This window comes from Accipiter gentilis, chromosome 25 (assembly GCF_929443795.1).
Source record: "Accipiter gentilis chromosome 25, bAccGen1.1, whole genome shotgun sequence".
In the NCBI taxonomy this organism is placed as follows: domain Eukaryota; kingdom Metazoa; phylum Chordata; class Aves; order Accipitriformes; family Accipitridae; genus Astur; species Astur gentilis.
In genome coordinates this window covers 13951294-13977535 of record NC_064904.1, presented here as the reverse complement: position 1 = coordinate 13977535, position 26242 = coordinate 13951294, and the positions used below count along the sequence as shown (strand labels likewise).

General features: G+C 45.3%; 1 protein-coding gene across 4 annotated transcripts in view; it reads left to right on the top strand.

Annotated features, from left to right (window-relative positions):
* GPR132 (G protein-coupled receptor 132) overlaps positions 1-26242 on the top strand; it is a 96340-nt gene that overhangs the window by 29869 nt on the left and 40229 nt on the right. Inside the window, exon 2 of one of the 4 annotated variants that reach the window (XR_007509610.1) lies at positions 8610-8813. The exons of the other annotated variants lie outside the window; for them this stretch is intronic. The gene's annotated coding sequence lies outside the window, so the exon portion shown is untranslated. Of the gene's footprint in view, positions 1-8609; positions 8814-26242 lie in introns of those variants that run through there. 4 annotated transcript variants of the gene reach the window in all.

Genomic DNA, 26242 nt, shown 5'->3' with positions numbered 1-26242 from the left:
TTGCAGGCAGCCTGCGCTCCTCTTCCAGGCTCTCCGCAGAGCACGAGGCTCAGGGTTTCTGTGCAGTTGTCCTGGAGACCAGATTCGAGCCAACGCGTCGGTGCTCAGTGGAAGGATTTCTTCACAAGCATGTGTCTTTGTCCACAGTGCAGTTGCTGGGACCTGACAGTGAATTATGAGACGACTGCATATAGAACAGATCACCTCTGGGAAGACAAGGGGAAATAAATTGTCACAAAATATGTGTCAGAAAAGGAAGTCATTGCTCTTAGAAAATGGGGTATGTTGTCCCTCTGCAAGCCCAAATGTGCTCTTTCCAGTTAAGGCACTTTAATAGCAATGGGGAATTGTTCTGTCCCATCTGCAGAGCGCACCTTTGGACTTCTCCTTTGTAAATGGAGCTGAGATTTCCCCATCCCCCAGTGATGACTGGAGTAGGTGGCCTGAGGAAAAATTCTTTATTCATGTGAAGACAACCCATCAGGTTCATTAAACTGCAGATTACATAGGCTGATGACAGAAAGAAATTAAATAAGGTTTTGTCTCTTTACTTCCTTATTTTTAATTGAATAATAGACAATTAATTTGATTGAAGCTAGTCATGTTAAACAGTTTCCTAGGATACCATATTGAGAAACGTCTCGTCCTGCAGGTTGCCCTGTGACTTGGTCACTTCTTTGGCAGTGATTTCGTGGCAGTGATTTTGAGATGCCTACTGAGGTGTTGCTCCTAGATTGCTATGCCTTTTCTTTTTTTGGCGGGGGTGGTGGAAAGTAGGGTTACTATCATTATTCCATATTTATATCAGACCCAGGAGTGGTGGAAAAGCAAGCTAGCTTGAAAGTGGGACAACTCCAGTGAGAGCTAGGAGGGAAGAGAGCACAAGACCCGGGCTGCTGAAATGGAGAAGGTCCAGGATGAACACTGGCTGGACAGACACCCCTCTCCTGTTCCTTGCGCTCATGCCCATGTTAACATTACCATATCCGTCGGGAAGTTTGCCTGGACACGTGAAAGACTGCTTGAAGCAAAACAGGCTGAGTGCTTTCCAGTCGACATCTGCAAAGCCCATAGGGGTGGGCAGATCCTCAAGGACGGCTGCCCAGTGAGTTATGGACGGGCAAGCCACTTCCTCACCCCAGTGCCCCTGCCAGCACCCATGTCGATGCCAAGGCTGATCAAATCTGGTGTGGAAATGAAGCACGAGCTCAGTGGAGAAGGAGCGTGGCGAGGTAGCTGCCCCTTGACGAGGCTGGCTCCCTCCCCACCGCAGAATGTGGAATACTGTTTTGCTCCGAGCACGCATAGTTTGTGTGGGTGTAGATTTACATTTCGTTAAGGAAAATGAAATAAGGGGGCTGGTTTCAACTAGCCTGCAGTTTTTTTATTTGCAAGAGCCCTTGCCTTCATGTGACGCTTTACGTAACAGCCTTACACATCTGCAAAGTATGTAAAGCATTTCCACTGCTGGGAAAAAGAAAAAAGGGGAGGAGATTTCTGAAAGGTACTGTATCCCCTGGGAGGACTTGACAAGGAATTTTTAGCTCCCACAAAGCAACAAAACAGCAAGGGCTGCTCTGCAGGGCCGACTTTCCCTAGGTTTATGGGATAGTAGACCACATTTCCAGGGATGACCACAAAGCATGCTTGAGAACATACCCAATAACGGCTTCAGTTCAGAAATAAAATGTTAAAATGAGACGGGCTGAGTGGGAATAAAAGCAGCAGGAAATTGGGACATGCATCCTGATCTCAGGGAGAAACAATGGTACCAGGAAGAACATGAAATTAAGAAATGGATAGAGCTCAGAGAGCAGGAGAGGTGTTGCCGTGGGCAGCATCTGAGTGGCTGCAGAGCTGCAGAGAGCTGAGCTGAGGGCTACATTTCTGTCTTACATCACCTAGAAGACATGAACAAGCACACTCCTTCTTTAATGCTTATTATTGCCCTATCTGATAGTGCAAAGTATATACATGTAAGGCTGTGGAAAAAAATAGTAAAAATGTTATGAATGCCTCCAAGGAGGATTGGAATGAATGAAAAATGTCTGAAGTCGTTCAAGTGCAAAGTGTAGTGAATCAGCCCATCCACTTTGCTTTGGCTTCTGAGTCTGGGTGGACCCAAACCACAAAGAAAAGAGGAAACAAAGGTGGAGTAGACATCGAGAAAGATCTTTCTGAAACTTGGCATTAAAATGTAAGAGCTCCCAATCACTGCTCAGCCCACGCAATGTGAAGCAATTGGAAAGGACTGGAAAATCACTGCACAGTGCCCTGAGATGCAGGGGGGTGTTTTGTTTGTTTCTTTTCCCCGGGAGCTGCTTAAGAGCTATACGATTTCTGAGGAGTTGTCACCAAGTTCCTCTTCTACTAAGGTCTCCCTTAAAATGACCTGAACAAAACACAGGAAATGTGAATGTTCAGTTCCATTCACTAGTTCTGCTTCTGCTTTGCACTTAGTTGTCCTCATTGGGAGGTATGTTACCAATTTGAACAGTCTTCCCCATTTTTATAGTCAGGAATAAGTCTCAGGCTGTGAGACTCCTTCAGAACAGAAACTTGTAACCTTGGTATACAAAGTTTCTAAGTGCACATCTTTTGGACATAATCCTGCAGGTACTTCCTACGATGAGCATGGCTTACCCCTGAGAGCAGATCCCCAGTCCAAAGCTCCGTAGAGTCAGTCTTGGTTCATCGGGTCTCAGGAGCATAAGACTGTCCAGCTCCTTTCTGCCAGTTCCCATACTAAAATCATATTATAAATCCTAAAATACCAGCGTTTCTCATACCTGCACCCACAATCCCTCATGGAGCTCAGCCTAGAAAAGGTAGATGAATATGAAGTCATAGAGTAGCTTAGACATATTCATGCCTTCAAAAAAAGGGTTGGATCCAGTACTGTCCTAGCCCCTTTACCAAATCAGCAGAAAGGCAAGAAAAATCAATACCCTATTTCATGTGGGCCCTTTGCCACGGCTCTGCTCCTGTCCCACAAACCTGTTGTGCACAAGCCAGCAGAGGCTTTCAAGCAAAGGAACCCTGCCCCGGGAGACAGGGGCACAGCCACCAGCCGCTCAGATCCCTTCTGGGGGGACCATAAACCTCTCCGACGTGGTGCAGATAGAAGAGTTAGTTCCCCTGCTCCCTGCCAGGGCTGTAGCCATCTAAGGAGAACAGACATTGCATTTTCCAGCAAATGAAGAGGGTGATACTTCCTCTGAGGATTTCTTTAGATCCCCAGTTCTGTCATATAAAACGCATGTCGAAGCACTGCTGCCCCCGTGACTGGACGTTGCTCTTTTCCTTTCTTTGCCTGAACATCTTCTTGGCTGGGAGCCGTTTACCAGGAACCTTTCCTTCTCTCAGTTGTGTGCTTGATTTGTTCTCTGGTTTTATCCTCTCCTCCTTCCTCCTGAAAGGTTTACCGCTTGGTACAAATATTTGTATTACTAATCTATCTCAGGTCTTTTTACTGCTGCCCATCTCCACAGAATCTGATCCTTTTCCTTACCACTTTTCATTACTTATTCATATTTTATACAATATAGGACTCAGAGATCACTACCAGAAACATGCTCCAATTGTGCCAGGCCCACAGGGAGAAATGGTCCATCATCTGAGGACTTCACCATTGAAATGGCCAAGACAGATGGACACCTGGGGTGCAGAAGGACTGACCACCATGCTTGCACCTCTCATCTGGACCACTCGAGTGTCCTCCTTGCCCCTGACTGTGGGTTCTCCTGCCTGCCACATTGTAGTGAAGCATGACATGAACAATTATCTCTTGCTTCACAAGCAAGCACCAAGAAGCTGGAGGAGTCCTCTCCCTCCCCTGACCCACACTGCAGTACTGTCCTCTTCAGGTCAGGTTCTTCTCCATGGGAGCTCCATCCCAGCATGAGCATGGTGCAACTTATTCAGCTTTCAAAATGATCTGCAGGGCACAGTTTTTACTGTTTGACCCCTGAGTTGCAGCCTTTCCCCATGGTGCATACATACTGTTCTTTTGCCAAGCAAACGGCAGTTTTTCTTTGCTGAAGGGATAAAGGCAAAAATTTGCTCCCAGAGAGAAAGGGAAATTTTTCTTGTCCTTTTTTTGCCCCTTTTTGTAGTGCTGGCACCAAGCCAACTCACTGTGTTTTACTTTCTTTCCTCTGTATGTGCAAAATTTTTTTTTAATTTTTTTTTTTCTTTTTTTGCACAGCTCCAAAGGAAAAGGATTTCTCAGTCTTAACATCCTGTTCACTTCTGCATACTTTTGAATGCTCGTTATTAAAAGCTAGCTATTTATACGCAGGAACAAAGTACATTCCACTAACCCCTTGTGGCATAACTCCGCATGCTGACTGCTAATCTCTGGAAAGGTGAATTGAATGTATGACAGAGAGCTTTTTATAGGGATTGAATACCCACTGTACATCAACACAGTAATACCCTTTTAAAATTCTCTTTGCTATCATGTCTTTGGAAATATGAAAGGAAAACCTTTCAACAACCTCATTCCCTCTGACTCTAATCTTGATTCTGTTGAGAGGGATAGGTGCCAGATAACTGTATTGGTGGAAACAAAGATAAGAAGGCTGTGCATACCATAAACAGCTATATTGCTTGAATTATGTTCTTGGACAGATGCAGTGACAATACCAGGACAGCATTAATAGGGTGAGCGGTTAATTTACCTGCCTGGTATCTTTCAAAAAGATCAAGTTGCATTTCATTACTGGAAAATTCCTAAGGACCTAAAATGAATCAAGAACAAGTGCATTATCTCAAAATCACCCGTCTGACAATACAACACAGTGGGCATCTCACAAGGAGACGTTAATTTAAGTGATGCCTTTGTGCATCTCACAAAAGGGACTGGGGTTGAAAACAAGATGTCAAAGCAATCTCTCAGCTGAAGAATAGAAGGATCCTTCAGAGAGGATTTGAATGTTTTGGGTCTATCTACTCTTGGAATATCTTTAAGACAAAAGATTGGTGCCCAAGGTGCAATTCAACATTTTCGCTTTGATTTTCACCTTTTTTATATTCCCATCAAAGGATACATGATGCCCCCTCCGATTCACAGCTGGTACATTGGTTTCAAACCCAGCTGAATCACGCTTTTAATCTTGATGGAAGCTTCTTCCACCTGCCTACCCCAAAAATGCTTTAGTGTATGCACAGCTGTGACTGCAGTTCCACCTGGCATTCACCCACCTGAGTGTTTGCTCTGAGCCTTAAGAAAAAAAAAATCTACCCACACAACAGTGTCTCCACAGAGCATCATGCCCCAGGTCTCCAGGAGGGGATTCTGGTGATACCATGTCATGACTTGCACCAGCATATTGTGGGAATGGAGCAGGTACAGCACTTCATTTGAAGTCCCAGCCTTTCAAGAGGACAGAGGCTGTGATGCCATCCCACCTCATTTGTAGAGACGCTGATAAATGCATCGCCCAGTTTTCATAGGTCCTCGTTCTTGTACTGTGCTGGTACGAACTGTTTCAGAAAGCCTTGGCAAAAGAGAGCAGAAAAAGTAGCCCTTCTTAACCCAGTTTACTTGACAGTTTCCATAACAACTTGACACAGCTATTTATATAGCAGGAGAATATAATTTGCGTTTCATCATTTTTAGAACCTTTGTTGCCATATCAACCTCAGCGCCATGTAGCAGAGCACAGCCCCATTCAATTCTCCCTTGTTTGCTCAGAAAGAAACTTCTCTCTCAATGAATTGAAATTCAGTTGGTCTCAGAAGGACCCTTGAGAGGCCTGCATGTCACTTTTAAAGTGTCATTTGAGTCCTAATTCAAATGGGCTTGTGCCTATGTGACCTATCTGCACCAGACGGATGCCACCATCTGCACTGGGAAGCAAAGATGAGGACAGGATGGACAAGCAGACCAGCAGATTGCTTATCTTTCTTGGGAAGCAAATAATCAGAGGGACTTGGCAGATGCTGACTTTCTCTGTGATGGGTGGGGAGGGAAAAACTAATTTTGAAATTTCAGGGTTTCAAAGGCTCGGTGTTAGCATTTTGGGAGGGATATTGAGTGTCAAGGAGTTCCAGCAAAGAGCGAGGGTAGGATGCAGTGAAAGTAAGGATGGGTAGAAAAGTGGCAGAGGACAACTGCCAAGAAAGAGGCTGCATTTCCAGAGGAGGAGGAGAGGAACCTTCCTGGTGTGAGCTCGGGTGCTGTTCAGTCCTGTATTCATTCCCCGTAACGCTAAGCACCAAAAGGTAGCCCAGAAAGAGGCAGACCTCCCCGAAGCACAACTCAGGTGGGGATTAGGTGTCTCCCAACACCTCTCTTTGAAGGAAGCCATGGTGATTAGGCACTTCAGTTAAGTCCTTACAGCCAGGGGAAACGAACTGGGGCCTCAGGTTCTCACCAAGGCTTTATTTGCAGTTCCTGCTGGCTGGTCCAGCAAGTGCTTATCACTCACATAGCTACGGTCTGTCTGGGGAAGTTCCCTCCCGGGTCAGAATAGAATTAATTTTAAAATATACAATGTGCAATCACAAGTATCTATAATCCACCTGAAACCTTCGGCTGACTAAAAGCATTCAAATAATCCTTTGGCTGCACTGCATTTTGTCACTCACACTTCCTCCTCCTGTCGGGAGACGGCAGGTCAGTTGTCCGTGCCCTGACACCCCGCTGTCTCAACCTGCTGTGGTTGCTACTTTGCCAAGATATACCTGTTCAAATAGGTGTCCCCCATCTCCTCTCCTCCTGAGATCTGAAGGTGTCTATGTAGTCCCTGGAGCAGGCATCCATCTGGCACAGCAAACTTCATACAAAGAAGGTGCCCAATCGCCATAGTGCCAGTGATTTAGCCTGCCTTCCACCAGCAGACATGCACACAACGGCATTTCTAAGAAGCGGTGTCAGCTCCTGGTTTGCATTAGTCGTACTGTTCTGTCTTGTCTTAATCATCTCAGTATTTCTACAGGGTCTCCAGTGAGACTGAAAAGCATGTTAGCAGCTCCAGCACGGCTGGGTTTAGCTGTCTGTGTCAGCAGATGAGAACCTCTGCCTCATGGATGTGTTTTGTCATGTAGCAGTGCTGAATACAGACTCCACTGGCTTTATTAATAGCAGCCCTATTATTTTAACATGATGTTCTACCAACCCCTTGGACTGGGGACAATAGGAAATGGCACTTACATGTTTAAATCTGTGGCACACTGAACTGTTTGAATCTGTATGATTCATTGTCAGACAGTACTATGTCAGGCACTGCAGGCAAAATAAAAAAGACGGCATATGCATGATCTATATCTGTTCTACACGTAAGCTGTATGAAATGCATCCTGCCCAACTTCTGCTTGCAGAAGCCATAAATGAACTCCATGTATCCTTTAAAGCATTCTTGGTAAGATCTTGGGAAGTGCCAACCTGGTGCTTTTAACCGTAACCCCAGATGGTGCTAGGAGCTCTCTATTGTCTTGTCTGCAGGCGCTTGGAGGATGTCTGGCCAGCTACTGGAAGGAAATAGCTTTAGGTATGTTCTGGAAGAAGTCCTGTGATTCCTAAACCCATGAGTTACCACCCACACTTCATCAAAAACCAGAAAGTTTTGGAGTTTTGGGGTGGGGTTTTTTCATACTGACAAGTACTAGTTTAGCCCTGAGAAATATGGGAAGACTTGTGCCCTGCTTTCAGCTGGGTAGAGTTAATTTTCTTTCTAGTAGCTGGTACAGTGTTATGTTTTGGATTTAATATGAGAAGAATGTTGATAACACACTGATATTTTCAGTTGTTGCTAAGTAATGTTTACTCTAAAGTCAAGGATTTTACAGCTTCTGATGCCCAGCCAGCAAGAAGGCTGGAGGGGCACAAGAAACTGGGAGGGGACACAGCCAGGGCAGCTGACACAAACTGGCCGAAGGAATATCCCATACCATGTGACGTCATGCCCAGTATATAAACTGGGAGGAGTTGGTTTAGGGGGGGCGGATCGCTGCTTGGGAACTAACTGGGCATCAGTGGGCAAGTGGTGAGCAATTGCATTGTGCATCACTTGTTTTGTATATTCCAATTCTATTACTATTATTTTTATCATTGTTGTTGTTGTTGTTGTTATTATTATTATTATCATCAACATCATCTTCCTTTCTCTCCTATTAAACTGTCTTTATCTCAACCCAAGAGTTTTACTTTTTTTCAATTCTCTCCCCAATCCCACTGGGTGGGGGGAATGAGCGAGCGGCTGTGTGGTGTTTAGTTGCTGCCTGGGGTTAAACCACGACACCCTGAAAGTTTGAAATTTGCACTGCTTACATTCCTCCAGCATCTGTCTTGACTGATTTGTATTCCTGGATTTTGTTTCTCTCCTCTCTCCCCTTACCCCTGCTTGATTTGCAGCATAATTTATACTATTTAAAGTCACTGAATTCAAGGGGAAATTTCACATTTGAAAAGCTGTATCCTGAAAACACTACTCTCTGCACCAAAATAATAACTCTAAAGCTGTAACATACCCTGAAAGCTTGTAGCTCACTGTACAAATGGACCAATGTAAGACTTTTTGAGAATGATTTGCTTTCTTCAGACTGCAACTCCAGTCCTGGAATAGAAATGGTCCTAAGCAACATGTATGTGATTCTTCCTTTAGGATCTTCAGCCTAAACACAGTTGCCTGTTTCTTGAGAGCAACCTGTCCGAGGAGGAGACTAAGGCAGAGAAAAACTCCGCTGCTGCTAACACCCCTTTGAAAGATTGAAATTCTCATATCCAAATCAGGATTTCTTCAAAAACTGAACAATGCCTGCAAACTAAACTAAAGAGATCTGATAAAACCTTTGTGTTCCCTGGTAATTCCCAGCCCAGCAATGTGCTCCATCTCTATCATTATTAAAATAGTGTCTTATTCTCCGCTAGTTGCTTTCAGTATAAAATTAGACCTTACACACAGTACCTCTTTTTGTACTTGTCTACAGAAAGTAATTCTCAATTTACATTCATATGACAGTGATAGTTACCATTTTAAAGATAAATCCATTTGTCTGAAAGCTGCAGCAAAATAACTGCCTTTCCCCCATCCCCCAAAGCCAGACAGGTTTCTGCTCTGATCATCTTGCATGGTCACCATTTAATCCAGCTTTTCCCTTCTCCCAGCTCTGCTCCTGAAACTGTGTCCACGCCAGCCTGCCTGGCCCTGCTAGGGACTAAAATCCATCCCAGAGAGGCTTTTCTTTGGAAAGCAGCAGGGAAATCCAGCAGGACTGTAGCCCCTATAGCACCACGGATGTACACAGCTTGTGGTGTGCCTTCCCTGCTATGATGAGCCACCAGGTAGGACCTTCCAAGCCCTCTGCTTGTTGCTGATCAAAAATCTTGGGCAAAAACCTCCCAGATCTTGTGACTACCAAGACAATTTCCTCACTCTCCTCCTTGGCCCTTGGGTGTCTGCCCTCCTGCTGCAGATCACCCCCAGCCCAGCAATGATTTTAGCAACGGGCAGAGATCTGCAGGCATCATCTCCCAGCGAGACCTGCAGAACAGCCCACCTGCCAAAAGCATAACCTGCTCTTTGCCCTTCGTAGGTCAGGTAGACTCTGTATCTCTGTTTTTTCTACACCTAAAACAAAGAAAGGGGGGGGAAAAATCCATGCTTCAAATGCCAAGTCAGGGTCTGGTATACTATAACGTGATCCATCCCATTTATTTTATAGCACTTTAATGCCTCTCTCAGTTGTCTCACTACACAGACTTCAGGCAGAGTGGAGCCATGTTACTTAGCAACTCGCAGTACACATGACAAAATTAACCCAAACAGTTTTGTTTATTAACTCTTAATAAGGAGCAAACAAAACAGCACCCTGAGAGTTTCACAACAAGAATGTTTTCCATTTTGGGCGCATTACTAATATTACAGACGACAATGTTATCTTGGGTGTTCTGTGGGATTTTTTTTAGCCCTTTTGTGAAGACCTATTTGAAGCACAAAAGTCTTCCCCACCCTCCGCAATGCCTGATGTTTCTATAATGGAAAAAGTATATGTAATAATAGAAAAATCAAAACACTACTGGAGCTAACAAGCTCTAGCTGATGCCTGCTTGGCCCTGTGAAATCCAGGCTTGGAGGCTGGAGATGCGAGTGTTGCCCCCAGACTCTCCCAGAGCTTGGACAAATTGCAGGAGTGGGGTTTTCAAACTGCTGTGATTTACTTCAGGCTCTTCAGAAAACGTGACCATATGTTACTCTGTCCCTGTACCCCAACTCTTGAAATTCAGTCCTGCTTCCTAGAGCATCAGGATATGAGGATACATCTATTAACACATGCAAGGCAGCACAGGCTTGATTTGAAAAGGTATTTAAGTAGCTAACTAAATCACACTGATTTCAGCAGCAATTAGATGTCTATAGATCTGGTCTTCTGCTGCTCTAGAGATGTGAGCCAGGCCTGTTCCTAAGATGAATATCGAGGATGTTACTTGTGGAATATGTTGGTTTATGTCCAACATAAAAAGTGACTAGATGTATTCTTTTTATGGCTCCTGTCATATGGAGGTTAAAAAAAAAAAATTTTAATTGCTTTTCAAAAATACGTAAAACTTGCCAGGCTTTACCAGAGGACGAAAGCCCATTGCCTTGCTCTCTCAGGGGATTCGGATGAAAGGCTCCTGCCAAGAATTTCAGCCCTAGGAGAGACTTCTGCAAGATTATTTCCAGATATGAAACCCTTTTCCTGCTGTGCTGCTGAGCCCTCCCTGTCCAACACTTCATGGCGATTGCTGATAATGAAAGCGCAGAGGCCTCCCTCCAAAGCATTAACCACAACAGCTGATCCAGGCAGTCTTTTCCGGCTTTTATGGAGAAGAATGAGTGACTTGTGTGTTCTTGTGAGAAACTACTTAGACACCAGATACAGCACCTATAGGTTTTTATGGAAGCAGAATGCAGATTCTTATCAGACTCCATTTATTTAGCAAGTAATGACAAATGAATTCCTTGGAAACTTACTCCCAGTAATCCTGGAGCACCGAGTGCTCCGCATTGAAACGGCCTGGAGGCAGGGTGGTCAGAGGCACGTACTCCAAGGGTCACGCTCGGCCTGGTGCCAGCTGGTGGAAGGGGTGGCAGGGACGAAAGAGAAGGAGAGGGACTGGAAGGGGAGCAGGAGGTGAGGGAGAAGGTCCGCTCGCGCTCTCAGCTCTGCAGCTGGGCTCAGTCTCTTTGATGGGTTTCTGCCCAGATGCAAGAGGAGGTACAGGCTGGAAGGATGCCAACACACCCTCGCTCGATGCAATGTGGTATAAGTAAACAGATAGGATCTGCGAGCCTGACGAGATCACTTATCTTATCCAAGCCATCCTCTGTCCTAGACAAGAATTTTTCCTTTTTGTACATTTTCCAGTATGCTAAACCTCAGTGGATGTAAGCATTTCCCTTAGGAAGTCTTTCACAAGTGACTCGCTTTCCCTGCCAGGAGGTCTCACACAGACTACAGCTAAGCCCCGTGGCCAGGTGTTCTCTACAGAAAAATAAAAGGGAGTTGGTTCAAATATATAGGGGATTCCTGCTAAAACTAGCCTGCAGCCTTGCTCACCTCCCCACCCAAAATTTTGGCTAACATCTTCCAAGGCTCCCTGAGCATAGACTATTTCCCCTTTCATGAGCACTCAGCGCAGAGGGGAAACAGTCAGTCTGGGAAGGCACAGAGGCAGTAAATCAGCCTATAGGTGCATACCAAGCGTAAGGCAGATTCCCCTCCCATAGCGCCTGCTCAGGTTCATTTGCTACACAGCCCATGGGCTTTTCACGCTCTGCCCCAGCTCTTTCTGTGCACCCCCTTATAATCTTATTACTGGTAGCTGTGAGATCCCAGAGCATATCAGGAAAAATGGTCCCATCCTGCCGCATGGAGTAGGCAAGGGCCTCCCTGTTTCCCCTCCAAATTGCCATCTCTGTACCGCTATGGCCTTGGCACAGTCTTGTCCTGTGTTTTGTCCTCCATGGAAAGCCAGGCCAGCTTTACTCCTACTTCTCAGGTAAGTACCCAACCCTCCTTCCCTATTGTCTTCTCCTATCTAAGCTCCGCAGCCCCTGTGATCCTTGACACCTCTGGGGCACATTAGGGTCAGGTATGCTGCCTTTCAGTAACAAAAAGTTGGCAAAATCAAACGAACCTCAGAATCAAAACTGAGGAGACTTTCCGCTTCTACTCTCTAAGAGTGACTTGTCTATGTTGGCACAACATAGTGGCCACAGTTGAAGGGTACACACTTGACAGCACATCTACAACTGCAGCATCAAGAAGGTTGAGGTTTTGACTCTTTGCTGAGGACAGCAAGAAATACGACCAGGCCTCCCTGACCCAGACTGGGCTGCAGCTTTCTCAGCTCAACTGGATGCTTATCTCAACTGATAGCTACTTGGTGTTGAGTGTTGATGCTGTGTGACATAGCAGGAATATCAAAACCTACACCATATGGACCAAACCTGGCATTGATTTTCAACCTCTCCTGGCCTCCACGACATGTAAGTGAGATCAGCTGAGGCTTGTGGAGCTATCCATCCATCCATCCATCCATCCATCCATCACTAAAGCCTGCTGTTAAGTGTGGCTCTGGGAACAAGGAAGGGGCAGGCATGTGGCTCCAGACCTCGGCCCTGAGATCTGCTTCTGCTGGCTCCAGAGTGGACAGGCTCTGAGAAGAGAAAGCTGAGCAGATATTTCATACCTGATCTCCCTTAAGATGCCCGGTCTGTTTTCTTGCTCCCTCACCATCTCCAGCAGAGAGGAGGAGAAGCAAAATATCCGGCCGCTGTTCTGCCTCCAAATTAGCATCTGAGAAAAGGAGAGGCAAGCTTTAGCTAAAGCGTTGCTGAAGAAAAGGGCAGGATACCATGGGGAAAGGAGGGGGCTGTCCAAAATATCTTGCCCCAATCCACTCACCAAGATTTCTCTTCTTTCTATCTTTAAGTTTTTCCCCTTTCTCTGTGCACTTTCTCCAAGAGGAAATCTGAAAGCTGACATTGCCTCAAAACCTCATTTTAAGCCTTCCCCATTCCCCATTTCTACTTTTTTTCATCCACAGCTCCCTCAGTCACACCCATCTAACTCTGTGCCTTGCAGCAAGAAGACTTGGATACACATGAAGGTAGATTTGAACTATTGCCTTTGATAGTTACAGGGTCTGCTTGTGCAAGCTAGGCTTAATATAAAGGTTTCTAATGAAATTTTATACCATCCAGGTCTCTCCTGGCTTAGCCAGCAGCTGCAGAAGTCTCTCTCAGGCCAGCTCAGAGGGACATTTGCAAGTTTGGTTCACAGTCTCCTGTCAAACCCATCTTGTAGAGTTTGGGGAGTGCTCAGATGTTCCAGCCACCCTGGGCCCCTTCATGCTCAGTTCATCATAAAAACTGCTCAGGTGAAAGCGCCCTAAACCAGTGGAAAATGTTCCTCAGGAGACTGGGTAGATTATTCTCCTCCACCCCTTTCCCTTCTTTTCCTTTCTTTGTTCCAGGGCACTGGTCAGCCCCTGGCTCACCACCCTCAGACACGTGCGCACACAGCCGGGCCAAGAGGGGAAATGAATCATTTGCAGTTGGAGATCATGATTGCAGGATTCTTATCTTGAAAATGAACGTGCACATCTTCAGGAGCCTGGTGGAGCAAAAACATCTTGGCCAACTCAAGGTCTTCCAAACAAGATTTCCTGGGGGTCAGGAACAAGTCTAGCTTCTTATTCATCATGAGCTTCACCAAAAAAAAAACCCAACCCAAACAACCCATACACCAACCTTTTCAACTATAAAATATGCACACTGGGAATAGGGAGATGAGAAAATCCCTACAAGATCAGTAGCTCCAGGCAGGATATCCTCTGTGTTGGGAGCTTCAAGGGTCTTTCAGATTCCCGAAAGCTGGCAGGCTGCAGCCATTGTATCAAATTGGATTACATGGGTAAGAATTCCTGATCTGAATGTCATTTGGCTGCGGCTGCTGTGTACAAGCCAATGCTACGTAGACAATGCTCTGAAAATCCAACAGGTCCTCTGAGAACTTAGAGCTTCTCAAGGCAAAATTAATTAAGAAGTAATGAACTGAGCTTTTGATACCATAGTGGAAGCGTTGCTGCAGGCACAAACACTAAGAGAAGGGTGCTTTTGACTGATTTTTAATTAGAATTTAATAGTGCCCTGAAGTTACATCTCTCATTAAAAAAAAAAAAAAACAACTTACCTAGTTCTATGTGATGAACAACTCAAATTAGATTTTAACATATGCAAATAAATGGTCTAAAAGATCTGCGTGGGAGTAATAGAGATAGGACAGGTTAAATCTTTGACCCTTTACAGTTGATTTTTCTTTAACTGAGCCATCAATCAGTTTGTTTACAACTAAACATTAGAATTAATAGAGTTTAAAGGAAGCACTGAAAAGCCATGCGAAATGCAGACACTGAGGGCTTCAGCTGAGGTAAATTAGCACAGCCCATTGATTTTAACCGCATTAACTGCATTAACTATCTCACTGGAGTGTGCAGATCTTAACTGTATGCAATATTTCCAAGTCACAGCTAGTCCTGAGTCCCTACTTACAGTGAATAGCCTCTTACTCTCCAAGATGTCCCATTAGTTAAATACAGCTCAGCATGTATAAGCCTGAGGAAATCTGCCTGTAAAGTCATCCAGATTGCTCAAAAAGCCCTAGCTGGAAAACAGTGTGTGTTAGGGTAACTCCAGGGCCTCCTGGGGTGGCTTAGCCAAGGAGGTTTGTATCTCTGAGACCTTTGCAGGTATGTTGCCACTACTGATAGCATCAAGAAACCCTGCTAAGCAAGAGCCCACAGGGTCTGGCCCGAGGTGAGTTGCCATGATAGGAGGCCAGCAAAATGTTTTAGCTCATCCTGAGCAAAGAGCTCCTTTCGCTATTCTGTATGTAATAGAATATTTATGTCACGTAAATATAACTGACCTTCTCTGTCTGGAATGCTGTGCTTTTGCTGCACTTCTCTCAATAAACGTCCGCCTCAAGATGAACAACAACATGCAATGCTAAATAGTAAAATTAAATAATAAATGTGATTCCCCTCAAATGATCCTGCCTAGCAGAGATTACCACTTAGCTGCTTTTCAAACGCATCTCAAACCCATCTCATTCAGAGGCACGATACAGCTGCTTAGCTATTTAAAAACAAAGACAAAACTCCATCCTCATTTTACAACGTCTGGTGGAGATGAAGCTTTTCACACAGCTAAGCAGAAGGGAAAGGAGCTGACAAGACACACAAAATCATACCTCCTGCTCGAGACAAAGGGCATTTGGGTACCTAATGTAAGTGCCACAGTTGTTTTTCTCTACTCACTGTACCAAAGCCTTGCAGTCCCGGATAATAAGTAACCTGAACTACTTACAGATCTCTTGCAGTCGTATGCTATAGCAGTTGGCTGTGTGCAGTGCCAGCAGCAGACTGGATACAGCCCATAAGCTCTGGTCTGTCATGCTCAGGAGTCTTGTCTGTACAGTTCTCTAGTCTTTAGGACTTCATTAAGCATAGGGAGAGCAATAAAAAGTGGTGCTTGTTGTGGTTTGGGGGTTTTTCCTCGCTTCTTTTTAATTACACAAGAATTTAAAGGTAGTGTAGAAAGGCCATGCCAAGAAACTGTATCTTTCCTCGCCAGTTCTGTGTTCAGTTAAGCATTGATTCTGCAACTACTGAAAAGCGAGTTTGTACCTTCTCTTTGATGGGACCTTGATCTGCCAGAAAGGTTTTTGTTTACATACAGGAGGAAACACCCTGTTCCCATCCTACCTGTCTCTGGGACACAGCACGGGGACAGCTGTTGATGTAGCTTAAATGTCTAGGCCATACTAATCTCTTCATGTGACCCATGGCAGGTTGCATTCCCAAAGACAGAGGCTGTCAACGTGTGAGGGAATGGGCAGGGTGAGAGTTTCAGGTCATGGGCAGGTAATCCATGCAACACTGGGCAAGGGGCCGAAGGTTCACTACGTTTGATGGGATGCTGTGCATTTGGTTTGCTTCTGAAGCAGTGTGGTGGTAGGGGATCATGCTTCATCTGGCTGAGTGATATATGGAGTCTTTCCCCACTTTGAATCCTGTTACATTAGTATCAGTCACCATCCGCAGTGAACTCCCTACAACTGCATTTCTAGAGACACGTTTTGCTTTTGCAGCCATGGGACTTTTCCACCCTGCATTCAGATTCGGTGCTGAAATCGAGACGCTGACTTTCCTTCAGACCTAGTCTGTCATCTCAGTGCCTAAATCAACTCATATCAGTACCAAATTTTGCTTGGTTGGCTCCTTATTTTAATCTTCAAGATCCCAGATCACTCCTCCAACACTTCTCCCAGAAATCCCTGACTGTTTTGCTCCTTATTCATGCCAACCTCAGAAACCCCAGTATTTACCAAGGAAATATGTGGCATCCCAGCAAGCAGTGTTGAAAGCAGCAGCATCTAAATGCCCAAGGTAGCGGAACTATCAAGGTGAGTCCTTCGGGAATGGAGAAGGACACAGGTATAAATTTGGGCTTGAGCTGCTTTTGTGTGGCAAGAACAGCTGGGAAAGCTCACGGGTAAATCGTTCTCTTGGTGTTCAGTGGGACCTCTCATCAAGGGTTTGTACTTTCTCCTTAGCTCAGACACAAGCCCAGGGAGAATGTATGGGGGCTTGGCAGGTAGATAATGATAACAGCTCCTCGGCAATTACTCTGGGTAACCCCCCAGCGTGGTGTGTTTAGAGAGTGTCTAAAGTGGGTGTTGTTTCAAAGGGACAAAGCAGCTCCTCAAGCAGTTTTATGGCTTTGTAATTTATTTACCAAGGCAAGCTCAGGTCAGTCACACTATCTATTTCTTTTTTAATGAGGTGCTGTTTACTTTTCACTCTCTTGTTCTGGATGGACTGAGACACAAGGAGGTCAAGCGACTTCTCCCTGAAGTCTCTGGGGCTTCCAAAGCTAAGTCATTCCACCTTTTAATGCGTTAAGCACGGAGCTTGACTTGAAGTCAGGGGAACCGCAAACATGTTTAAAGGTGCTTAAAAACCTCCCTAACAAGGAGCCTACATGAGAGCCTTAGTCTTCTGTGTACTACTGAGTTTTAACACCCATGCAGCTCCTCTGACTTCAGCTGAGTCTCTCTACCAGCTGAGGTGATCTAAGGATATCCTTTGGGCAAGGTCTGCAGAGGAATATTTTTCATTAGGTCAGCTACTGATCTGGACAAATTCAGATAACCCCACTGTTTTTCATGTCTGAAATAGAAGCTCCTAAACTTAGCCTGGAGTTTTCTGTTTCGGAGCAGTCAAGGCCTGGACACTTGCCTTTCTGTCCAAATATACCAGAGGGAATTATAAGAGATACTGACTCTCTTTCCACACCTTGCCTCCACTTTAAAATTGGTGCAACAGACTGGGGAACTGAGGCATACTTTGATGGTACATAGAAGTTAAATATTCAGAGGCTTTTTTCAAAAAGAATCACTTTTTCTTTTCCCCTTTTGCAAAATAAGCAAACCCAATCTGAGACTAAATAAAATCATCCCAGATGCTCTTGCACAACTAGGTCATTAAAGAAAAGCATCAGGTGAAAAACAAGAGGGGCTGGTGTCACTTACGGCAGTAAAACACTGAACCAGCACTCAGTGCCGTGCTATAGCAGTGCCTGTGGCTTTCAGACATGCGCGATGCTCGGTGCTGCACACCAATAAACCTGCAGACAAGTTGCCATACTCACCTCTGAGGCACACAGCCACTCCAGGGATCTCCCAGCTCAGATTTGGGTGTCCAGCCCTCTGCCACAGGCTATAAGAAAAATGAGGGGCTCAAGGTCATAAGAAATGAGCTAACTGGGTAAGGCAGAAGAATAAGCCATGGGGAACCCAGGAGAGGTGACCAGGTGTTTATATCCACTTGGGAAAGTCATCACTTCTGGTGGCCCAGCGTGTGTCCTGGGGAGGTATCATTAAGGATTTACCTCGTGGTTTTGCTCTTCCACCAACACCTGCTTTCAGCCAAGGCTGGAGACAGACACGGAGCTGGATGGACCTTTCTGACCCAGCTCACGCTTCAGACTTTATGTGAGGTAGCTCAGGTTCTTCCCACAGAGACATGTCAGCTCTTACAACAGCAGTTAAGATGCTTGCAGATTTTGCAGGTGGCTTTTGATTTCCTTTCTCCTCTCTTTCAGAGAAATGCCCAAATGAGCAGGCCCTGGATGGTCTTGGGAAAGGCGGGACTCAGCCTCTCCTGTTGGAGCTGGCCCAGTTTGTGCTGCTGGTTAGCTGTTCACTGGAGCAGGAACCTGTAACTTGACTTTCCCACATCACACACAAGAGTGTCCTGACCATGGGGCTGGAGAGTCCGTCTTCCACTTCTTGTCTCTGGTTCAGTGAATGTTTAATTATTTCTATAACATGGAACAGCTTCAGCAGGAGACTTTGAGACCAAACCCCAGAGGATGTATCAGTTGGATGCTCACAGCACTTTTTCAGGACATGGGAGGCTCTACATAAACTACAGCAAATAGAGGTTCAGTCTGGGTTTCCAACAGCCTGGGAGAGGGCTTAAACCAGTGGCATCTGTTTTCAGTGCAGATTACTGGTGTGCTGAGAAAGCTTATGGGATATAGCCATTTATAGAGCTTCTTGTGCCCTGTAAATTTAGAGGATGAACTCTGAGTCAAATCAGGCGAGAGGATGGACTTCCCATTTGTTTCCCCGGGCTAGGAAGTTATCAGGCAGTATTTAGGCATGATCATTTCAGCCAAGATTTAGGCAGATTTGCATATATCAGCATGTCAGAAATGTAAACACTACAGCTAGATGCGGCAGATGGCCCCGTGTTAGAGTTAGGCTCAAAGTGGCAATTAGATACCTACCTTCCTATATGGAGTTCATCTGCAATAACTCCACAACATACAGCTGCAGAAATGCTGCTTAAGTGATTGGGGACATATAGTTAAAACGGAGAGGAAGGAAAGATATGAGGGCATACACAAATGCGACCTTCCTGCAGCATAGCCTTTGCTTAGGTTGTATATCACAGGAAGAGATTTTTATTAGAGCTCATTAAATTTTAAAGCCTTAATGGTACCTTCTGTACTGCGTGATTGGTACAAAAAGGAGAGCTTGGCAAACCCTTAATGCAGCAGGACGGGAGGTATCCTCCACTGCAGTGGTTGTGGCTGGAGATCGGCGGAGCATCCGTGGGGTGAGCGTGACATCGTCTGGTGAGAGCTGGTACCAGTCCTCGGGCTCAAGGCTGGAGCATCCCTGGGTTCTCAGGAACCCGCCAGAGAGGCAGAAAAGATTTGCCAAGTGAATGAACTGGTCCCGATGCCTTTCAGGAGAGCGTGGGAGCGTGACGGCCAGGAGCATAGGGAGGACTGCAGCAAATAAAGCAGCGTAATATCGCAAACTTGGTGTAGCAAAGCTGTAAGCAACTCAAAACTCCAGATTCTTACTTTGTAGTAATTGGTTCTGCTGTGGCTAAACCTGCCTACTGGGTCTACCGGGTTTTTTTCTTCTTTCTTTTCTCTCATTTTCCCCATTCTTGGCATTTTTTAAACTTCAAAACTTTAAAAATTCGGTGACACGTTTTCTCCTTCCTCTTGTCTGCCACCTCCAGCCACACTTTGCAGACCAGGTGAAACGCAGTCGTGGGACAGTGCTGCTGGCTGTAGCAGGAATGGGTAGGAGCAGGAGGAGTGAGTCCCAGCAGGGCAATAAAGCTGCTCTCAGGTGGATGCTCTGTGCATGACTTTGCATTTAGAAACCAAGAATCCATCTGTAAGTCTGCTATATTTTAGGGGCACCAGGACTGAAATTTTCAAAAAATCCCTAAGGGTGTTGCACATCTGAAACTTGGACTCCTTGGATGTCGAAGACCTAAACACATTTGGGTCTCTCCCTCTCCGAGCTGTACACCCACAGCGGTAATCTGAAACTGTGTGTGTTTGTATCCAGGTCAGGGAGATGGCATAAGAGCTCATTTGCCTGACTCACCAACTTCCTCGCCAAGTGAGCATGAAATTTTCATGACACTGCAAAGTAGCTGATCCACAGCCTCCTAAATGTCACTGCTCCAGAGATTTTTATACCCAGGAAGCACCCTGAATAATTGATTTGCTTTGGGGATGCAGGATTATTTATTTATTTGTTCATTTGTGGTGGTGGTAGTGCTGGTGGTTTAGGAATAATATACTGACTCAGCTGGGGAAACCAAAGTCTCTATAAAATCTTGGGTGGGACAAGACCACCTACCAGCTCTGTATATAAAAAACTAGGACAAGCCATGGGAAGATGATGCACGGCTGTGATTTTAAGCTCATCCCTGGGCCAGGGGAACAGTCTCCAGTCTTGGAGATGGAGTCCCCACCAGCCCACATTTTTAATATGACCAGTGTCAATCACTCAGATGAAGCTACTGTTCTCCAGGGCTGCTGAACATCTGTCCAAAACCCTTTTAATGCTAATGCTTACAAAGGCCTCCCTGGCTTTGCCCATTGTACCTTTTTGCCCTTCAGTGTCTTTTCCCTGCCAAGACTGAGCAGTTTCTAAGACCAGGATCATCCAGCCAGGTGTAGCCAAGAGGAGCTATAGCCGTGGGGAGTGGAGCTGTGGGGACAAACTGATGGCTCAGTGAGAACAGAGAGTTGTGCCCCATGCCCTGAGGATGACATCCATTCTACAGAACCAGTATTTGTGGAGTCAGCCTAGGCCATTCCTGAATTCCTCTGGTTTGAGAGGTTCAGACAAAAAAATCACTTAACAGTTAGGTACAAGATACTTCGAAGCCACATGTTGCAAGCTGAGTCTTGCTTTAACACTCAGTGGGGCCCAGACTGGGTTGCTTTATTATTCAAATGCACTACATCTTAGTCATGTTATTTTTTCAACATGGAAACAGCTACATTCCTTCTATGAGCAAAGAAGTTGGATGTGTAGCCTGCACAGATGAGGCATGTCTGAATTTGCCTCTTTTAAACTCTTTGATAATTTTCTCTATCCCTGAGTAACTCATAGTTTTACAGTGAGTGACCCATGGAAAAAAACCAACAAACCAGCTATCCCTGACTGCGTAAGCTTTGAAAGGTTCCCTTCAGATCACTAAACTGTGACAGCTTTTCCATGCCACCTCCGAGTCCTCTGTGCGAAAGTGCGTAAGTTCCCTTCAGTCATGTAAGAACAAGAAGATCTCTGCATGGGCAGCAGGCATTTGAGGATATTTATCGAGGCAGCCAGCCTAACACAACACAGGCAAAATGTAAATGAGCACTGTCTGAGTGCTCACACACCAAGAGCGTGCACAGGCTCCTCACCGCCAGCGTCTCTTTAATAAATAGCCAAGTAGAAAATTAAAAGCAGCTTGGTATCAGCAGTTCTGATAGGTATAGTTCTGCTTGGTATCAGAGAGTTCTGTCGAGCTACTCCTGGCCCAGCGTGAGGCTTCATCCCTGGTGGCTTCCCGGGCAGAGTCGTGCTCTTCTGCCTGTGGGAGTCCAGGCTCTGTCCTTTGGATGCATGGAACCAAATACGTGTCCATGAGGGAAGAAGGCACCTACATCTGAGAGGGGCTGTGGTGGTTATCCATGAGGAGTAATTTTTTTAGTTGTCGGAAGTAAAACCTAAAATTTGTACTTTTAAGAGTTAGAAGTTAACTTTCCTGTCAAAAACAGGGCTGCGTTCAGAGCATCTCTCATGTAACCTTTTGGACCTGGAGCGGTGACCCTGGCATGGTGGCCAGGTGGTGACAGCCCTGGCTGTAGCAGTTACGATTCTGCACCTCTAGCCAGCTGTCCAACCGTCCAGGAGGTCCTGCCTGGGGCCAGACAAGTAGACAGACAGGCAGGCAACCAGCTCCCCTCTGACACAGGCTTTCCCAGTGACTTACCCTATTTCTCAGTCAGACCGACAGTCAGAGGAGCTAGAAAGCTTCGTTTGCGTTTTGACAGTGCCCCCAAAACAACCACAAAACAGTTCTGATGCGTGCGAGGGGACGACTTTCAGCACAGCCTCAGGACATGTTCTGAGTCAGTGGGAAGGTACCGTGGTGTCACCAGCCCGAGGGACGGAGGGAAAACCCCGCAGTGCTCCCAGCCATCACTAGATGCCCTCCTCGCTTGCTCCTGGGGAGAGCTCCTAGGTTGTCTTCCTTAAATCCCTGGAATAGCTCTCCAGTCCCTTTCTCCATTCGGGACAGTTGTTCTCAGCTCTCTTGTAGCCACGTCTCATTTCAAAAAACTAGGGACTTCGTGCTTCACCTCTCAGGACAACTAATACTGCCTGCTCATCTGCCCAGTCTCTACTCATGAGCTCCTCCTTACCACCTTCATCTCCAAGGAGAAAATGACAAAGCTGGTGGTGGGTACAACTGACTCCATCGGATCCTCCCTGATGAACCTTCAGTCCTGTCTGCTCCAAAAGCTGGACTTTAATCCCTTGGTGTCTGCCCCACAAGTCATCTCTGCAGGCCTTGCCAGTGAAGGCGTCATCACTGTTTGCCAGTCCCTCCCCTGGAAAACATGTCTCTATTCCTTTTTGCAGTAAATATTTTTCTGAGAAGGATATTTTCGTCTGTATTGTTAGTCTGACCTCTCTGCAACTGTGAACTCTTACATGTCCCACCACCAGCTCAAAGACTGCTCTTCCTATAATAAACCTTTCTTTTAGCCCCATTCCTGCTAACTCCCTCCTCCACCTCCATGCCAAATTCACTCTCCTTTTCTTCTCCCATCTTCTTACTCTCTCCCTGCAGTCAGATTTGGTAACTTCTGCCCTTGCTTACAGCATCACCAAACTCTGGGGCTTTTCTCAGCTTGCTTACAGTAAAATCTCCTGCCCCCACCTTCTTCACCATCCCCAACCTTCAGAAGCACAAATTCCTCTCGCCTGACTTCCTACCCAAAATGCCACTCCTATAGAAACCACCTTGCCCTCCCTGCAGCAGCCCATTCTTCCTGTCTTTTCTTTTTGTGCCTACTCCGACTGTAATACCTTTAAGTCTTGCCCTGAGTTTCTAGACCTGACACAATGATGAGTCTTTACCATCCTTAGTGCTCTCAGGAGGCTCCATCCAACCCTCTTCCCACTACCTGATGCAGCATCCATGTTGTGGGCCATGGGACTGTAGTACCTATCTGCCCCAGTAGCCTTCTGCCTTTATGCAGAAGATGCCTTCCTCTGGCTCAAGATTTCCATTATGTTCCTCCAGCCCGTTCTAGGCTCTGCAACCAGTAGCTAGGCCAGCCTCTCCACCTGGGCAAGTCCTGGGTGGACTTGGCCACCCTGTTATGGGGTGGAAGCTGGGAGCCAAGAGCTGGGACTGTGCTGCTGGGCACTGTGTTGCCCTGCCACGTACCACAGCAGCTGCCCAAGTAGGAGGCTGTCTGGCTCATGAAGTTTCTCACTTTCTCAAATACAGACTCACTTGCTGTTTCTGTCTCCCACTCACTTCCCTTCCTCCTTCTTGAAAGGCACTCCCACCACAACAGCTTGTCTCACAAGCACCTTCCCTTGACCCAGATATTAGAGATGACGTTTCATTTTTTATTACTATAACAGCAGGTTAGAGTCAGTCTCGCTTGTTGGTGTTCATGTGAATATCAACAGATCAGCAAAACTGATCTTGAAACCTCCTAAAACTAAATATTTTCTTATGAGTATTCAGATCTTTCTTGTTTTCATCCAGCTAGAGCTGATATGAAATAATAACCTGAACACAAAAAGGAAACAATGTATTATTTGACTGATATTCTGACCTATCAAGGCAAACCAGAACAACCATAGAATCATAGAATCATTTAGGTTGGAAAAGACCTTTAAGATCGTCGAGTCCAATCGTCAACCCAACACCACCATGCCCACTAAACCATGTCCTGAAACTTTGGGAATAAGCTGTAGGTGGCTAGCACAATGGGTGTGAGACAACCAGGTTTGGTTTTGCTTGTCTCCTATTCTTGAGGAAGAAGGGTAACTGCAGAAACAGAAAGAAAAAAAAAGACTGTCACATGTAGGTTCCACATATTTTTACAGGAGGGCTATACGGGGCTGGTTAGACCAGCAACACTGAAGACAGCACTGAGAAAGTGAGCGTTGTGCAACTCCACACACAGACAGCAACTCAGCAAGACTGAACAAGAAAAAGAATGAGAACTTGTAGACATTTCTATTGGTGCTAGAAAGGTCAGTAACAAATTAAAGGAACAGGAAGTTATGTTACTTGTTTGACGTAACTGATGCCACAGAAGCCAGGTGAGATGACATTTCTGATTACTGTAATAAAACTGTTGATTAGGAAGGGCAAAACCAGGGGCAGTTCTCTACATCATCACTATCAGCTTGTGGGTTGCTAAATCAGATTTACAAGATGCTGAGCAGAAGAGAAAGAATATCTGCAGAATGATCTGCTACAGACCATCAAAGTCAGAAAGTCAAAAAGCAGGATGAGTTGTTCCTTAAACCTATTATAAATTAAACTCTCGTCTAATTTGTGGAAAGAAAAGTTCTGTATCCATGGAGGACTTCAGAACGGGAGACATATACTAGAGGTGTACGCAGCCAATAGAAAAATGGCATTTAGGTGATACAGGTGAATTCTCTAACCCAGCAGGTACTGCACCCAAGGTGAGATCATTCATTATGACATACCATGGTGAACTAATTGCTAGTTAGAAAGTTTGTTGCTCTCTGAAGACCAACCATCATGATTGTGACCTGATTATTTGTGGCATTGACTGCCCTAAACACTCAGCATGAAAATGGTAAGTTCTCTAACTCAAGGAAAGTTACTATCCAGATTCATTGGTAAAAAAAATGCGGGTAGAAAAATCTGAATGAAAGTTGAGTCCTTTGGTGAAGAGTTTATCAGATGGTTAAAAAGTCAGAATTTCCAAGTCAGGAGTGCAAACAGATCATGCTAAAAATCTCATCCCGGTCCAGTGACAAGGTGAAAGAATCAATGGAAAATAGAAAAGCAATCTATCACCGATGTGAAAAGGGGAAACAGCTGCCAATTAATATAAAATAGAAGTAACTAAGTATGAGAAATGAGTAAGTGAAATTAAAAACATCTGGAAACACCTCAGAACAGACAGAGCAAAGAAAGTGTTTTAACATCTACTAAGAAAAAAGTAGTTTAACAATAGTGCAGGAATATCACTCGGGAGAGGTAGTAAAATTAATAGTAATGTAGAAGAAGGAGAGTGCTTAATAGATAGTGGTCTGTATTCAGAAGTCAGATGATGTACATGAATAACACAGGGCTGACCATGGACTTTTTTGCTCAGTAATATCAAGAAGATGATAAACAAGGTCTACTAGGGAAAAATATTTAAAATGAATGGTCTGGCTAATTAGCATTCCTGAAAGAGATGACATGATCTCGTTCCTGCTTCTGTTTGAAGAAGTGCTCATAGTGCATCAATACTCCAAAAGCATAAAGAGGATGAACTGGGTAAGTACAGTCAAATAGAAGTGACAGATGCAAACAACTTGAGCTAAGGGTGGAAGTGTTGCAATTGCTAATAAGCATCTTTCAAACAACAACAGGATTTATTTGCCAAACTGAGTTCCAGCCTTTATGAGTCTGGCCCAGACATGATGGGTTCAGAGTTTTCCAGGCATTGGATGCCGTACCAGGAAACAAAAATGTGGCCTGTAAAACACTAAAAGTTACCCCATAACTGATGTGAGAGCTGGAGAAGTGAGAGGTTTCAAATACAAATGAATGACCACAGCATGGCCCCCCAGTACAGTCCTCTAAATAAGGAAATAAAGCAACTGCGAGCGTGTATATGCTGTTAGATGTAGGCAGAGGTGTGGGGAAATTATTTTAGCTTTGCACGTTCATGCATAGCAGTAGAAAGATCAATGCTGAACTAGTCTCTGACCTGCAGACTTGTGGAGTCAGGGACAGGCTTTCGGGAGAGGATACTGTGTGCTGCCTCCGTTACGCTGCTTTTCCCCAGGGACTGCTTTTAGCCACGGCTGGAGACCGGATCTTGAGCTAGACAGACCTTTGGTCCCCCAGTAACGCCACTCTTAATGTCTTCTGATGTCTGCACACTTCCCATGTGTGCGTTCTTCAAAGCAATCTGAAAAAAGGAAACCATGAACTACCTGCAACAGCAATCTGCAAAGACCAGAGCAAACACCATCCTGTGTGAGGTTCAGGACTCACTCTGCTCTTCGGTCTTTTATTGGCTTTAGCCCTTATTCATTATGTTAAATCACTTCTCCGTCTCCTCTGACTGTGTGCAAGTTAATTGCA